Raw genomic sequence first — 17,544 nt, 5'->3', positions numbered from 1 at the left:
ATTTTTCGAAGCAAGATTTTGGTTAACTAAATAAAGTGTCAAGCCAGCAGTCTAACATAGAAACTTGGGTACAGTAGTCAGACGCTTTATCCATTATGCCGCTGGCCCTGCTGGAGAATGAGTGACGCAACATATTCTAATTGTCAAATTGACAGAGCAAGCAATGCAAACTTGAAGTGTATTCAATGTTTAAAAAGGCTTCTCAAGTTTGTCATTTAAACTTGAAAAAAGCACACTTGATTTGGCCTAACTAATATTTTATCAACCCCAATCAAAAAAAGTTTGTTTGATTTATAATCTACATACTAAGTCACATTTCCAGTTGGTGAGGGATTCTTGTTCTGTGAATGTGGCTCAAATTCAGATGTGGGATTTGAAGTTAAACAAGTACCTGCCAAATGACTAGATATGAGTTCCCATACCGGGAGTTGAACCCGGGCCACCTGGGTGAAAACCAGGAATCCTAACCGCTAGACCATATGGGAAGATGCTATGGTACAATAAACTTTACAGGCACATTGATGAAGGTCATTAAAACGCTGGTTTGCATTATGTCTGTTGTTGAAATTAATTGCTCCATCTTTGCCGGCACCGAAAATTGACGTCCCTGCCTTTGAAGCAATGTGGAAATTAAAAGTTCTATAATTATTTTCAGAACTTCTGGCTTTGTCTCAAACCTGTGGCACCTCTGCTCGTTCTTTTCTCAGTAAGATTGCGGAAAAGTCCCATATAAAAACAGTCTAGAATGTGTTTTTCACATGACGTTTTAGCCTAAACGTGAACTAATTAATCAGTGCGAACCAGCCAATTGTCAAAGTTGCGTCAATTCAAATCTGGCATTAGGAACAAAAGAGGTCAAGACGACTTCTAAGGTATACTAGTTATTTTAATTAATGCAAAAACCTTCAATGGTAAATATGATGTTTCGTATATACGGGTCCACTGTAATACCACGCAGGGCATTCTCAGAGAACTAACACATTGTTTTCAGAAACAATACCCAAATACCCTGACAGAAAGTTTCCCACTTCTCTGCTGGCCAATTAGAGTAAAGACTTGAGCGTGGTTTAAAGTTTCTCAGCCAATCCTAGGTTCATGGGGTTGGTCTCATCTCCTCGGCGCCATTTGTTGCACACTACAGCCAGGCACAAGATTATCACAACAACCCATCATAGTGAGAAGAGCCAGCTCCCCTAGACATCACTCCCATGTCAAAGGAAGACTTACAGCTCACAAAGAACCATTATAGTCTAGCATTTGAAGACACAATCCTTATCCTACCTTACACACTAAAACAGACCTTCACATCAATCACAGCCTCCCCAGGTGTCACAACCTACATTAGCCCAGTCAAGAATGCACTCCTTCTAAGTTAGTCATCCCATCAATCTAAGAGAATAATAAATCCCCTAATAGTCCCCCTTTTCACACCTCATAAGGTGTGATTCAAAAAAATAAGAAAACACAGATTGTCATTCATTATAATACAATACAAACAAAAAATTACACTTTTATTAATAGGCTATAATGATACAAAAACATTCAAACCCTCAGTTCATCTACACCCCACTTGTAAATTGTTACCAGTCATCAAAGAACTTCAAACCATAAAACACAGGATTAATAAAACAAAACATAAGACTATTAAAACATAAAACCCAAACAGAGAAGTATACTTTGGCCCCCTTTAGACACCCTCTAGTGTCACTCCACCAAGCCTGGTAGATCATATCCTCAATTCCTTGGTTGGAGTCCAGGATTGGGCCCTATCTCACCATCTGTGGGAAATCACCTTCTCCATCTCCTTTCTCACCAAACCTCAGACACAGGAAATAAGACAACATCCACAAAGAACAAGTATACCCATAGAAGCTATAACTTCACCCAGAATAGTCACAACAATAGTTTTCCATTTATCAAATATGTTATCAAACCAACCGTTTATGGAGCTATCAATACCAGAGTTCTCAGCCAGTTTGTTAGTCAGTGTAGTTACTCCCCTGTAGCTCTTTTGTCACTGACCCGTCCGGTGCTATATTGTTGGAGATGAAAGTACAGCACATAGATCCAAACAGAACACAAACTCCGCCCCTCTCAGCCAAAAGCATATCTAAAGCTATTATATTCTGCCTTGTCATTAAGATAGTTGCCACTGTTTGCTCATCTAATCCCTTTATTGCATCACAAGTGTGGTTTATAAATCTTTGCTGGCTATAGTAAATATAATTTATCCAACCTATGTTTTTATTAATTGTTGATCACCAAAAAATACTTGATTCAGACTCAGCTGCGATCTGATTCCTAGCTTTGAATTGTTCTGGAACCTCTCGAGGTACTCCTATCCCATCAAAGGATCCTTTCATCAAAGGATCCCGGAGGAGGTCCTACTTTCTACGTGACAACTCACCAGTCTCTGACACGTTTGTTTATTTACATATGTAGTTGAGTTCACAATCAGTTATCACCACACAACCATCAGATGTCAGCACGGGCCTGGTTTAGTTCCTACAATCCTCTGGCTGCAACAAAGGAGAGATTAGTCATGTTCTCTCTCAGTTGTGATATTCTCTGTGTAGGAGCAGAGCTAAGATGCCCTACTCTGTATCCTATCTTACTAGTCCTAGAAAAATAATTAGAATCCCCTGAGACTTCAAACGTAGGCAACCTAGGTCGGAATGACTTTGTTATCGGGGGATACTGATAGTTCAAGTTACTACAAGACTCTTTCACCACATTCCCAGGTGGCTTGCATGGGGATAAACCTGTTTTTGCGTACTTCAGACTTTCAGACAGTACCTACCCTTCTATGGGTCGCACTGCCATTTCTCGTAATTCCCTATTTTCACAATACTTCACCTATCCCTAAACTGTGCACGGAGACCTACACATCCCCCACGCTCTCGACATAAGCAACTACATAGTCCCAGGATGTACATGGCGACACACATACAGTGATGTCCTCCCCTAAAGTCCCTAATCTTCCCCTTTCCCTACGTCTAGCTGTCTCCCATGCCTTCGTAGACTGTGCTCAGGTATTATTTTATCAACTTGTTTTAGGTTAACTACTACTTTCGGCTGATCAGAAGGGTTTGAGTGTGTTAGGAATATGGCCCCCACAATCAGACAGCTACCTACCGTCAGGAGACCTGTGAATCCCCACCCTTGCCCTGAGAACATGTCAGATGCCAGAGGCCAACCCATTGCTTCACCTTCTATCGAACTCACACAGGGATGATCAGACAGGGTAAGGGAATCTTCGTTAAGGAGCCAACCCCCGGACCCTTGTGGTGATCGGATCTTTCTCCTAACTCTGTGTTTGTTCGTCAGGTGTAGCTGGGTTTACCTTTTTACAGTGTGTGACATGCACCCAGATGGATCTCTCAGCTATTCTGCTGGCAAAGGCAGTACTTGGTGTGGCCCTTCCCGCCAGGCCTGATTCAGTCTCCTGGTTAGATAGAGTGGGTCACCTTCTCCTTTAGTTCACCTGTGGGGCACAAAACCTCTGACATACGGGTGTGGTTAATAAACTATCTTCACACATACATGTTGAGCTCTCAATTTCTATTGTTGTTTTTTCTTTTTAAGTATTTTTATTTAATCCTATCAATATTATTTAATCCTATCACTCCCCCTCTTTGACACATGATTTGCCCATGTGTCAATATTACCACCTTTCTAAACCATTCCCTATATAATTTATCATCCTATTGCCATGCCTATCATTTTTTAGATTATCTTTTGCTTCCTTATTGCTCCTCCCACTTCCTTTGTCTTTTATGGCATCTAAATTCAACTTTCATCCAGTTCAGAATCAATTAGTAATCCAATCATTCAATCTCTTATCTTGTAAAAACACTCATGTTTAGTTCAAACTCTGTTCTACCCAGGCTCTCCCGGGCTTGACCTGAAGACTAATTGTTGGACATGACAAGTCTATTTTTTTAAGTCACCTAAGTCTTCTGTCTAGCAACAAAGAATAAAAATCTTTATGTTTATGATTAACCCAGTTATATCTAATAGCCCACCAAAAAACTTCATCTTTAAATCACTACCAATGTCATATCCCTCGTTACTCTCTACCATTTGGATAACATCCCTGATGTATGTATGCCTCCTTAGAGTTCCAAATTACTTTACCATGGGCTACCATTGCCTTCTCATAGATAAGATCACTTAATTTACCCGTATGCAGTACATAATGGAGTTATTAAACTATACAGCACTTTATCATTAACAAAAGCTCATCATTTGTTTTTTGTTTTAACGGTTTTAGCATTTAAATATAGCAGTTTTCCTGGATGAATTTAACATTCGCCCCTCCTGTGTTATAGTGTGTCCTAGGTAAATGACCTCGCTCTACCAAAGTTGAAGTTTCTTTTGCTCACTTTGTGTCCCAGTTCTGCCAGGAAGGTTAACAATTGGATTGTATCCCTCCTTACATCCCTCCTGAGTGGGATTAGCCAATAGAATATCATCTACATAAACTAACATTTGCTTCCTTCCCTAGGTTCAAACTTTCCCAAAGTCTTAGTTATAGCCTGGTCTAAGATTGTAAGACTTTCTGAGTAGCCTTGAGGTATCCTAGCCTAAGTCCATTTCCCTTCCCTGAAAAGTAAAGCCAAACCACCCCTGACTATCCGGATGAACTTGGATACTAAAGAAAACATTAGCTAAATCTATCACTGTAAAATAGGAGTTCTCTGGTTTCAATTGGTTCAGCATTGTATGTGGATCTGTACACATTGAACTCTGGGAATGATATTTCTATTAAACTAACTGTAAGTCCATGACCATCCTCCAGTCGGCGCTAGGTGCCTCCTTTCTAACAGGAAATATTGGAGAGTTTCATTGTACCTCATCTCCAGGAATTATCACCTCTCCCTTAAGTAAATGCTCAAATGTAGGTGTTATCCCTTTTATTGCTTCTGGTTACATAGTATATTGCTTTTGGTATGGTCTATTATCGAATCGAGGAATCACTTGTACTGGAGCTACCCCCTTAATTAGTCCTACATCTGCTGTCCTTGTGACCATAATTTGAACGGAATTGCTTCTAACTCAGCCTCCTGTTCCTGAGTTAAGAAAATCTCTTCCTGTCATCCGTTAAAATGTATCTCCAGATGGACACTGGGCTGGGCTTTTGCTCTCAATTTATCTTTCTTCTATATCTCCCAGTGGAGTGGCCATACTGATCCCCATTTGGTGTATTCTGCTAATCAGTAATGTTTTTCCCTTGTTTTATCCATTTACCTAGTAACCATTCCTCTGAATGTTCTTTCACTAGGGCAACATGGGGGCTCCACATTTCTCTGTACAGCCTCTGGCTCTGTGAACCCATTTTAACCCAATTTGAAAAACAACAATCACAAATAGCCAGGCCTCACTCAATTTGATAGCTCACTTTTATGACCTAAATTCTGCCTAACTGAGATGAGCTAATCTCTTTCTCCTAGTTATAATCTAAAGATGGTAGTACACACAAAACATGATAGATATCCCCAGTCTTAACCCATCAATAATTGTTTGTATCATTCTAATTCCTCATATCTAATTCATTAAACCACTCAAAATTCCTCGAGTATACAATGATTATTTAATTGATTACCCTAACTCTGCTACATGTGATCTCATCTCAAATGATCCATTTATCAATTATTTATTCAACCCCCTAGGAAAACCTGTCTTCCCTTCTATTGTTCCTATCCTCCCTGTAAATGTCATATTTGAGTCTTTAGCCAATACAATCATGGTTACATCAAATGTTCCCTCATTTAATTGTATTTTCTTCCTAATATAACTTCCCTAAATGAGATTAAATCCCCTGCCTTCCTCTACTATCCTTATATCATTACTGGATCAATGATAATAACTGTAATAACTATCAATAATACTTGTAATAACTATTTCACATTATATTGTGTCTTCTTTCTGATAATGTTATAATTGTAGCCTATTCCATCACTTTAATTTAAAATATAAGTTTATGTAACAAATCCATAACCCACTACAGGCTGGCGCTATTCCCCACCACAACAGCCAATGCATACTTTCATCCTAACCAAAATAAATTATTGTTTTAAAATCGTCCAATTATTCTGTACTTTTCCGCTAACCCATTTCAGTTCACTATTCAATTTATTTAACTGTTCTCTCTGATTACGCCCTAATTAATAAAACAAATACTTGCAATCGCTGGTCAGCATACGCTTAATGACATTTGAACTATACTGTCTTTCACCCTCCCCTTGCTCCTTCGGGGAGAGCGCATGGTAACCTTATAACATATTTTTCATAGACTTTTCTAGAATACTTCTATTTAAGCTATCTAATTCAACCTTTCACAATCCACATAGTAATCTATGTATATAGCCCCACTACGAAAGCTTTGTCTACTGTCCCTACCTGTGTTCGAACCAGGGACATCGCCAGTCACTCCACACCATCTGCGATGCTCTCAAAGTAACTACTCCCAGTTCATCGAGCAAGTGACGTTACCAAATGAAAATCGCAGTAGCTTTCACCTCAGCAAGAAACTCTCTCTCTCTCTTATTCCCTATTGAATAGGTTAGTTTTTCTATTTAACCTCTAAACACGCTCGCTACAAATAGTCCATTCAACATTACCAAACCAAATACTCATCGTACCCATTCAATCAACACATCAGCCGTGGAATTTACACTCATAAATGCAGATTGTTACTCCATGCCTTGAAATGATAAATAGATTTCCACCAATAGTACTATTAATGATCTCATCTTACCCTCTGACACAAAATGAAGTTCCCTCACTGTACTACGTTAGCTCTACCATGATAATTAGTTCAATTTAACCCTCTATTTGTTTTGTACTATATTACACATTACGTCTAAAACAACATTACTTATGGTCAGTTTATTCCGCCATCATATTATCCAACAACACCCCAATCTTTAAACTCATATGGGGCGGCTGGCAGTTTAGTGACCAATAGCGCCGCGCCAACAACCGAGAGGTCGCCGATTACAATCCCCGAGCCGACCAGGCGAAAAATCTGCCGATGTGCCCTCGAGCAAGGCACTCAACCCCAATTGCTCCCATAAATCGCTCTAAACAAGAGCGTCTGCCAAATTACCAAAAACGCAAATGTGAATATTCTCTACTTTCTCACCCAACGCACGTCTGCGTTCGGTGAGCAAGTTTAGAACACCCTCTCGTCAGATACCCACATGCGTTCCCAGTCAACTGCCATTCTTTTCTGGCTCCAAAAGCCACACTTTCGCTCTCTCCAGCCCCTCCCCTCGCAACTCTACCTTTTTGAGGAGCTGTGAGGAGCTGCTTCTCGTCCCAGCGCGCCTCCAATATTCCGCCGTTACTCAAAGTACTCCAGTCCATTTATTAAATCAAATAATTCCCACCTAATTAGTTAAAGTTGGTGCACGTTTATATTTAAACGTAAAACCGAATTATTTCAGTCTAATTGTTTAAGCAGTATTTTACAGGGTCAAACGTCAAACATTACATCAAATAATAAACCAAATTGCTTCGACATAACTATTTCAAAAGCAGTATTATGCTATGTAAAACACCAAATGTTATATTTCAAATATCCATTCAAACGTTCTAGTTCAGTCACACAATTCATCACTTTAGCTTTATGTTCCCAATTGTTTTTAACGGGTTATATGGTTTAAGCAACCACATACCCAACATGTATTCCCAAATTATACCGTTTGGGCAGCCACAAACGTCTTAATATACCAGTTTATTATTTTTAATAACCCCTATTCATTATTTTATTTCGTCTGTGATCATTCGCGCACTCATGCATACAACAACACCCAGTGTCCCCCTGACTCTATCCGTATCTAGCCTTCTGATACGTGTCAGTAGCGTAACACTATCTAAAATTTAAGTGGCCATTATGATCCTAGCCATATCTCAGTGGATATGTGCCACAACGTTACACTTTAATCAATTAATCCCTGTATCTCACGGTTCCACCATTTGTGGTCCAGAGACTTCAGTATCTTCCTTGAACCTAGCCATATTTCTCTGAATATGTGTCAAGGGAACAATACTCAATTAAAATTTTGGCGCTCCTCTGATCCTGGCCATATCTCGATGAATATGTGTCAGTAGTCAACGCCCTTAGCCAATAATTCCCTGTATCTCCAGTTCTCACCCCTGGTGATCCTAGCCTGGAGACTTCAGTACTATTTCCCGATCCTATCCGTACCTAGGCTTCTGGTACGTGCCGGTGAAACAATACTCTACGGTACCAAGGTTTAAACATCACATCTACCAAAGGCTTGCATGTCACAATATTGTGCTTATCTACTCATAATAGTTTCATAATTTAGTTCACTTACATCAGACAGTTGTTTCACAAAATTAATTTGGATAAAGCCAATGTGCAGATCTTTGGTTATTTAACAACAGGTATCTGCTTACCTTTTTAGAAGCCCGGGCAGTTTGTGAAACATACGGTTCGATGAAAGAGTTGACCAAATGTGCCGGACATTACCCAGCAAAGTCCCTTCTACCAGATCGCGTCGGGGTCACCAATTGTCAAAGTTGCGTCAATTCAAATCTGGCATTAGGAACAAAAGAGGTCAAGACGACTTCTAAGGTATACTAGTTATTTTAATTAATGCAAAAACCTTCAATGGTAAATATTATGTTTCGTATATACGGGTCCACTGTAATACCACGCAGGGCATTCTCAGAGAACTAACACATTGTTTTCAGAAACAATACCCAAATACCCTGACAGAAAGTTTCCCACTTCTCTGCTGGCCAATTAGAGTAAAGACTTGAGCGTGGTTTAAAGTTTCTCAGCCAATCCTAGGTTCATGGGGTTGGTCTCATCTCCTCGGCGCCATTTGTTGCACACTACAGCCAGGCACAAGATTATCACAACAACCCATCATAGTGAGAAGAGCCAGCTCCCCTAGACATCACTCCCATGTCAAAGGAAGACTTACAGCTCACAAAGAAACATTATAGTCTAGCATTTGAAGACACAATCCTTATCCTACCTTACACACTAAAACAGACCTTCACATCAATCACAGCCTCCCCAGGTGTCACAACCTACATTAGCCCAGTCAAGAATGCACTCCTTCTAAGTTAGTCATCCCATCAATCTAAGAGAATAATAAATCCCTAATACAGTGACACTGAAATGTATGTAATATTTTTCGAAGCAAGATTTTGGTTAACTAAATAAAGTGTCAAGCCAGCAGTCTAACATAGAAACTTGGGTACCGTAGTCAGACGCTTTATCCATTATGCCGCTGGCCCTGCTGGAGAATGAGTGACGCACCATATTTTAATTGTAAAATTGACAGAGCAAGCAATGCAAACTTGAAGTGTATTCAATGTTTAAAAAGGCTTCTCAAGTTTGTCATTCAAACTTGAAAAAAGCACACTTGATTTGGCCTAACTAATATTTTATCAACCCCAATCAAAAAAAGTTTGTTTGATTTATAATCTACATAATAAGTCACATTTCCAGTTGCTGAGGGATTCTTGTTCTGTGAAAGTGGCTCAAATTCAGATGTGGTATCTGAAGTTAAACAAGTACCTGCCAAATGACAAGATATGAGTTCCCATACCGGGAGATTGAACCCGGGCCAGCTGGGTGAAAACCAGAATCCTAACCGCTAGACCATATGGGAAGATGCTACGGTACAATAAACTTTACAGGCACATTGATAAAGGTCAATACAACGCTGGTTTGCATTATGTCTGTTGTTGAAATTAATTGCTCCATCGTTGCCGGCACCGAAAATTGACGTCCCTGCCTTTGAAGCAATGTGGAAATTAAAAAGTTATATAATTATTTTCAGAACTTCTGGCTTTGTCTCTCACCTGTGGCACTTCTGCTCGTTCTTTTCTCAGTAAGGTTGCGGAAAAGTCCCATATAAAAACAGTCTAGAATGTGTTTTTCACATGACGTTTAAGCCTAGACGGTGAACTAATTAATCTGTGCGAACCAGCCAGTGACACTGAAATGTATGTAATATTTTTCAGAGCAATATTTTGGTTAACTAAATACAGTGTCAAGCCAGCAGTCTAACATAGAAACATGGGTACCGTAGTCAGACGCTTTATGCATTGTGCCGCTGGCCCTGCTGGAGAATGAGTGACGTACCATATTTTAATAGTCAAATTGACAGATCAAGCAATGCAAACTTGAAGTGTATTCAATGTTTAAAAAGGCTTCTCAAGTTTGTCATTCAAACTTGAAAAAAGCACACTTGATTTGGCCTAACTAATATTTTATCAACCCCAATCAAAAAAAGTTTGTTTGATTTATAATCTACATAATAAGTCACATTTCCAGTTGCTGAGGGATTCTTGTTCTGTGAAAGTGGCTCAAATTCAGATGTGGGATCTGAAGTTAAACAAGTACCTGCCAAATGACAAGATATGAGTTCCCATACCGGGAGTTGAACCTGGGCCACCTGGGTGAAAACCAGGAATCCTAACCGCTAGACCATATAGGAAGATGCTACGGTTCAATAAACTTTACAGGCACATTGATAAAGGTCAATAAAACGCTGGTTTGCATTATGTCTGCTGTTGAAATTAATTGCTCCATCGTTGCCTGCACCGAAAATTTACGTCCCTGCCTTTGAAGCAATGTGGAAATTAAAAGTTCTATAATTATTTTCAGAACTTCTGGCTTTGTCTCTCACCTGTGGCACTTCTGCTCGTTCTTTTCTCAGTAAGGTTGCGGAAAAGTCCCATATAAAAACAGTCTAGAATGTGTTTTTCACATGACGTTTTAGCCTAGACGGTGAACTAATTAATCTGTGCGAACCAGCCAGTGACACTGAAATGTATGTAATATTTTTCAGAGCAAGATTTTGGTTAACTAAATACAGTGTCAAGCCAGCAGTCTAACATCGAAACTTGGGTACCGTAGTCAGACGCTTTATGCATTGTGCCGCTGGCCCTGCTGGAGAATGAGTGACGTACCATATTTTAATTGTCAAATTGACAGAGCAAGCAATGCAAACTTGAAGTGTATTCAATGTTTAAAAAGGGCTTCTCAAGTTTGTCATTCAAACTTGAAAAAAGCACACTTGATTTGGCCTAACTAATATTTTATCAACCCCAATCAAAAAAAGTTTGTTTGATTTATAATCTACATAATAAGTCACATTTCCAGTTGCTGAGGGATTCTTGTTCTGTGAAAGTGGCTCAAATTCAGATGTGGTATCTGAAGTTAAACAAGTACCTGCCAAATGACAAGATATGAGTTCCCATACCGGGAGTTGAACCCGGGTCAGCTGTGTGAAAACCAGGAATCCTAACCGCTAGACCATATGGGAAGATACTACGGTACAAAAAACTTTACAGGCACATTGATAAAGGTCATTAAAACGCTGGTTTGCATTATGTCTGTTGTTGAAATTAATTGCTCCATCTTTGCCGGCACCGAAAATTGACGTCCCTGCCTTTGAAGCAATGTGGAAATTAAAAGTTCTATAATTATTTTCAGAACTTCTGGCTTTGTCTCTCACCTGTGGCACCTCTGCTCGTTCTTTTCTCAGTAAGATTGCGGAAAAGTCCCATATAAAAACAGTCTAGAATGTGTTTTTCACATGACGTTTTAGCCTAAACGTGAACTAATTAATCAGTGCGAACCAGCCAGTGACACTGAAATGTATGTAATATTTTTCGAAGCAAGATTTTGGTTAACTAAATAAAGTGTCAAGCCAGCAGTCTAACATAGAAACTTGGGTACCGTAGTCAGACGCTTTATCCATTATGCCGCTGGCCCTGCTGGAGAATGAGTGACGCACCATATTTTAATTGTAAAATTGACAGAGCAAGCAATGCAAACTTGAAGTGTATTCAATGTTTAAAAAGGCTTCTCAAGTTTGTCATTCAAACTTGAAAAAAGCACACTTGATTTGGCCTAACTAATATTTTATCAACCCCAATCAAAAAAAGTTTGTTTGATTTATAATCTACATAATAAGTCACATTTCCAGTTGCTGAGGGATTCTTGTTCTGTGAAAGTGGCTCAAATTCAGATGTGGTATCTGAAGTTAAACAAGTACCTGCCAAATGACAAGATATGAGTTCCCATACCGGGAGTTGAACCCGGGCCAGCTGGGTGAAAACCAGGAATCCTAACCTCTAGACCATATGGGAAGATGCTACGGTACAATAAACTTTACAGGCACATTGATAAAGGTCAATACAACGCTGGTTTGCATTATGTCTGTTGTTGAAATTAATTGCTCCATCGTTGCCGGCACCGAAAATTGACGTCCCTGCCTTTGAAGCAATGTGGAAATTAAAAGTTCTATAATTATTTTCAGAACTTCTGGCTTTGTCTCTCACCTGTGGCACTTCTGCTCGTTCTTTTCTCAGTAAGGTTGCGGAAAAGTCCCATATAAAAACAGTCTAGAATGTGTTTTTCACATGACGTTTTAGCCTAGACGGTGAACTAATTAATCTGTGCGAACCAGCCAGTGACACTGAAATGTATGTAATATTTTTCAGAGCAATATTTTGGTTAACTAAAAACAGTGTCAAGCCAGCAGTCTAACATAGAAACATGGGTACCGTAGTCAGACGCTTTATGCATTGTGCCGCTGGCCCTGCTGGAGAATGAGTGACGTACCATATTTTAATTGTCAAATTGACAGATCAAGCAATGCAAACTTGAAGTGTATTCAATGTTTAAAAAGGCTTCTCAAGTTTGTCATTCAAACTTGAAAAAAGCACACTTGATTTGGCCTAACTAATATTTTATCAACCCCAATCAAAAAAAGTTTGTTTGATTTATAATCTACATAATAAGTCACATTTCCAGTTGCTGAGGGATTCTTGTTCTGTGAAAGTGGCTCAAATTCAGATGTGGGATCTGAAGTTAAACAAGTACCTGCCAAATGACAAGATATGAGTTCCCATACCGGGAGTTGAACCTGGGCCACCTGGGTGAAAACCAGGAATCCTAACCGCTAGACCATATGGGAAGATGCTACGGTACAATAAACTTTACAGGCACATTGATAAAGGTCAATAAAACGCTGGTTTGCATTATGTCTGTTGTTGAAATTAATTGCTCCATCGTTGCCGGCACCGAAAATTGACGTCCCTGCCTTTGAAGCAATGTGGAAATTAAAAGTTATATAATTATTTTCAGAACTTCTGGCTTTGTCTCTCACCTGTGGCACTTCTGCTCGTTCTTTTCTCAGTAAGGTTGCGGAAAAGTCCCATATAAAAACAGTCTAGAATGTGTTTTTCACATGACGTTTAAGCCTAGACGGTGAACTAATTAATCTGTGCGAACCAGCCAGTGACACTGAAATGTATGTAATATTTTTCAGAGCAATATTTTGGTTAACTAAATACAGTGTCAAGCCAGCAGTCTAACATAGAAACATGGGTACCGTAGTCAGACGCTTTATGCATTGTGCCGCTGGCCCTGCTGGAGAATGAGTGACGTACCATATTTTAATAGTCAAATTGACAGATCAAGCAATGCAAACTTGAAGTGTATTCAATGTTTAAAAAGGCTTCTCAAGTTTGTCATTCAAACTTGAAAAAAGCACACTTGATTTGGCCTAACTAATATTTTATCAACCCCAATCAAAAAAAGTTTGTTTGATTTATAATCTACATAATAAGTCACATTTCCAGTTGCTGAGGGATTCTTGTTCTGTGAAAGTGGCTCAAATTCAGATGTGGGATCTGAAGTTAAACAAGTACCTGCCAAATGACAAGATATGAGTTCTCATACCGGGAGTTGAACCTGGGCCACCTGGGTGAAAACCAGGAATCCTAACCGCTAGACCATATAGGAAGATGCTACGGTTCAATAAACTTTACAGGCACATTGATAAAGGTCAATAAAACGCTGGTTTGCATTATGTCTGTTGTTGAAATTAATTGCTCCATCGTTGCCTGCACCGAAAATTTACGTCCCTGCCTTTGAAGCAATGTGGAAATTAAAAGTTCTATAATTATTTTCAGAACTTCTGGCTTTGTCTCTCACCTGTGGCACTTCTGCTCGTTCTTTTCTCAGTAAGGTTGCGGAAAAGTCCCATATAAAAACAGTCTAGAATGTGTTTTTCACATGACGTTTTAGCCTAGACGGTGAACTAATTAATCTGTGCGAACCAGCCAGTGACACTGAAATGTATGTAATATTTTTCAGAGCAAGATTTTGGTTAACTAAATACAGTGTCAAGCCAGCAGTCTAACATCGAAACTTGGGTACCGTAGTCAGACGCTTTATGCATTGTGCCGCTGGCCCTGCTGGAGAATGAGTGACGTACCATATTTTAATTGTCAAATTGACAGAGCAAGCAATGCAAACTTGAAGTGTATTCAATGTTTAAAAGGCTTCTCAAGTTTGTCATTCAAACTTGAAAAAAAGCACACTTGATTTGGCCTAACTAATATTTTATCAACCCCAATCAAAAAGTTTGTTTGATTTATAATCTACATAATAAGTCACATTTCCAGTTGCTGAGGGATTCTTGTTCTGTGAAAGTGGCTCAAATTCAGATGTGGGATCTGAAGTTAAACAAGTACCTGCCAAATGACAAGATATGAGTTCCCATACCGGGAGTTGAACCTGGGCCACCTGGGTGAAAACAAGGAATCCTAACCGCTAGACCATATGGGAAGATGCTACGGTACAATAAACTTTACAGGCACATTGATAAAGGTCAATAAAACGCTGGTTTGCATTATGTCTGTTGTTGAAATTAATTGCTCCATCGTTGCCGGCACCGAAAATTGACGTCCCTGCCTTTGAAGCAATGTGGAAATTAAAAGTTATATAATTATTTTCAGAACTTCTGGCTTTGTCTCTCACCTGTGGCACTTCTGCTCGTTCTTTTCTCAGTAAGGTTGCGGAAAAGTCCCATATAAAAACAGTCTAGAATGTGTTTTTCACATGACGTTTAAGCCTAGACGGTGAACTAATTAATCTGTGCGAACCAGCCAGTGACACTGAAATGTATGTAATATTTTTCAGAGCAATATTTTGGTTAACTAAATACAGTGTCAAGCCAGCAGTCTAACATAGAAACATGGGTACCGTAGTCAGACGCTTTATGCATTGTGCCGCTGGCCCTGCTGGAGAATGAGTGACGTACCATATTTTAATAGTCAAATTGACAGATCAAGCAATGCAAACTTGAAGTGTATTCAATGTTTAAAAAGGCTTCTCAAGTTTGTCATTCAAACTTGAAAAAAGCACACTTGATTTGGCCTAACTAATATTTTATCAACCCCAATCAAAAAAGTTTGTTTGATTTATAATCTACATAATAAGTCACATTTCCAGTTGCTGAGGGATTCTTGTTCTGTGAAAGTGGCTCAAATTCAGATGTGGGATCTGAAGTTAAACAAGTACCTGCCAAATGACAAGATATGAGTTCTCATACCGGGAGTTGAACCTGGGCCACCTGGGTGAAAACCAGGAATCTAACCGCTAGACCATATAGGAAGATGCTACGGTTCAATAAACTTTACAGGCACATTGATAAAGGTCAATAAAACGCTGGTTTGCATTATGTCTGTTGTTGAAATTAATTGCTCCATCGTTGCCTGCACCGAAAATTTACGTCCCTGCCTTTGAAGCAATGTGGAAATTAAAAGTTCTATAATTATTTTCAGAACTTCTGGCTTTGTCTCTCACCTGTGGCACTTCTGCTCGTTCTTTTCTCAGTAAGGTTGCGGAAAAGTCCCATATAAAAACAGTCTAGAATGTGTTTTTCACATGACGTTTTAGCCTAGACGGTGAACTAATTAATCTGTGCGAACCAGCCAGTGACACTGAAATGTATGTAATATTTTTTCAGAGCAAGATTTTGGTTAACTAAATACAGTGTCAAGCCAGCAGTCTAACATCGAAACTTGGGTACCGTAGTCAGACGCTTTATGCATTGTGCCGCTGGCCTGCTGGAGAATGAGTGACGTACCATATTTTAATTGTCAAATTGACAGAGCAAGCAATGCAAACTTGAAGTGTATTCAATGTTTAAAGGCTTCTCAAGTTTGTCATTCAAACTTGAAAAAAGCACACTTGATTTGGCCTAACTAATATTTTATCAACCCCAATCAAAAAAAAGTTTGTTTGATTTATAATCTACATAATAAGTCACATTTCCAGTTGCTGAGGGATTCTTGTTCTGTGAAAGTGGCTCAAATTCAGATGTGGTATCTGAAGTTAAACAAGTACCTGCCAAATGACAAGATATGAGTTCCCATACCGGGAGTTGAACCCGGGTCAGCTGTGTGAAAACCAGGAATCCTAACCGCTAGACCATACGGGAAGATACTACGGTACAATAAACTTTACAGGCACATTGATAAAGGTCATTAAAACGCTGGTTTGCATTATGTCTGTTGTTGAAATTAATTGCTCCATCTTTGCCGGCACCGAAAATTGACGTCCCTGCCTTTGAAGCAATGTGGAAATTAAAAGTTCTATAATTATTTTCAGAACTTCGGCTTTGTCTCTCACCTGTGGCACCTCTGCTCGTTCTTTTCTCAGTAAGATTGCGGAAAAGTCCCATATAAAACAGTCTAGAATGTGTTTTTCACATGACGTTTTAGCCTAAACGTGAACTAATTAATCAGTGCGAACCAGCCAGTGACACTGAAATGTATGTAATATTTTTTCGAAGCAAGATTTTGGTTAACTAAATAAAGTGTCAAGCCAGCAGTCTAACACAGAAACTTGGGTACCGTAGTCAGACGCTTTATCCATTATGCCGCTGGCCCTGCTGGAGAATGAGTGACGTACCATATTTTAATTGTAAATTGACAGAGCAAGCAATGCAAACTTGAAGTGTATTCAATGTTTAAAAGGCTTCTCAAGTTTGTCATTCAAACTTGAAAAAAGCACACTTGATTTGGCCTAACTAATATTTTATCAACCCCAATCAAAAAAAAGTTTGTTTGATTTATAATCTACATAATAAGTCACATTTCCAGTTGCTGAGGGATTCTTGTTCTGTGAAAGTGGCTCAAATTCAGATGTGGTATCTGAAGTTAAACAAGTACCTGCCAAATGACAAGATATGAGTTCCCATACCGGGAGTTGAACCCGGGCCAGCTGGATGAAAACCAGGAATCCTAACCTCTAGACCATATGGGAAGATGCTACGGTACAATAAACTTTACAGGCACATTGATAAAGGTCAATACAACGCTGGTTTGCATTATGTCTGTTGTTGAAATTAATTGCTCCATCGTTGCCGGCACCGAAAATTGACGTCCCTGCCTTTGAAGCAATGTGGAAATTAAAAAGTTCTATAATTATTTTCAGAACTTCTGGCTTTGTCTCTCACCTGTGGCACTTCTGCTCGCTCTTTTCTCAGTAAGGTTGCGGAAAAGTCCCATATAAAAACAGTCTAGAATGTGTTTTTCACATGACGTTTTAGCCTAGACGGTGAACTAATTAATCTGTGCGAACCAGCCAGTGACACTGAAATGTATGTAATATTTTTTCAGAGCAATATTTTGGTTAACTAAAAACAGTGTCAAGCCAGCAGTCTAACATAGAAACATGGGTACCGT

At 39.2% G+C, this 17,544-nt stretch overlaps 3 non-coding genes across 3 annotated transcripts; all 3 read right to left on the bottom strand.

Moving 5' to 3' along the window:
- Positions 1–413: 413 nt before the first annotated feature.
- On the bottom strand, positions 414–485 carry trnae-uuc. The gene has a single exon. It is a non-coding gene; the product is annotated as a tRNA-Glu (tRNA).
- A 9,933-nt stretch (positions 486–10,418) lies between these two features.
- Positions 10,419–10,490, bottom strand: trnae-uuc. Its single transcript has one exon. It is a non-coding gene; the product is annotated as a tRNA-Glu (tRNA).
- A 2,418-nt stretch (positions 10,491–12,908) lies between these two features.
- trnae-uuc lies at positions 12,909–12,980 on the bottom strand. The gene has a single exon. It is a non-coding gene; the product is annotated as a tRNA-Glu (tRNA).
- Positions 12,981–17,544: the final 4,564 nt, after the last annotated feature.

The sequence above is a fragment of the Coregonus clupeaformis genome, unplaced genomic scaffold (assembly GCF_020615455.1).
Source record: "Coregonus clupeaformis isolate EN_2021a unplaced genomic scaffold, ASM2061545v1 scaf2428, whole genome shotgun sequence".
In the NCBI taxonomy this organism is placed as follows: domain Eukaryota; kingdom Metazoa; phylum Chordata; class Actinopteri; order Salmoniformes; family Salmonidae; genus Coregonus; species Coregonus clupeaformis.
The sequence above is the reverse complement of the archived record's forward strand: the minus strand, read 5'-3'. Positions and strand labels throughout refer to the sequence as shown.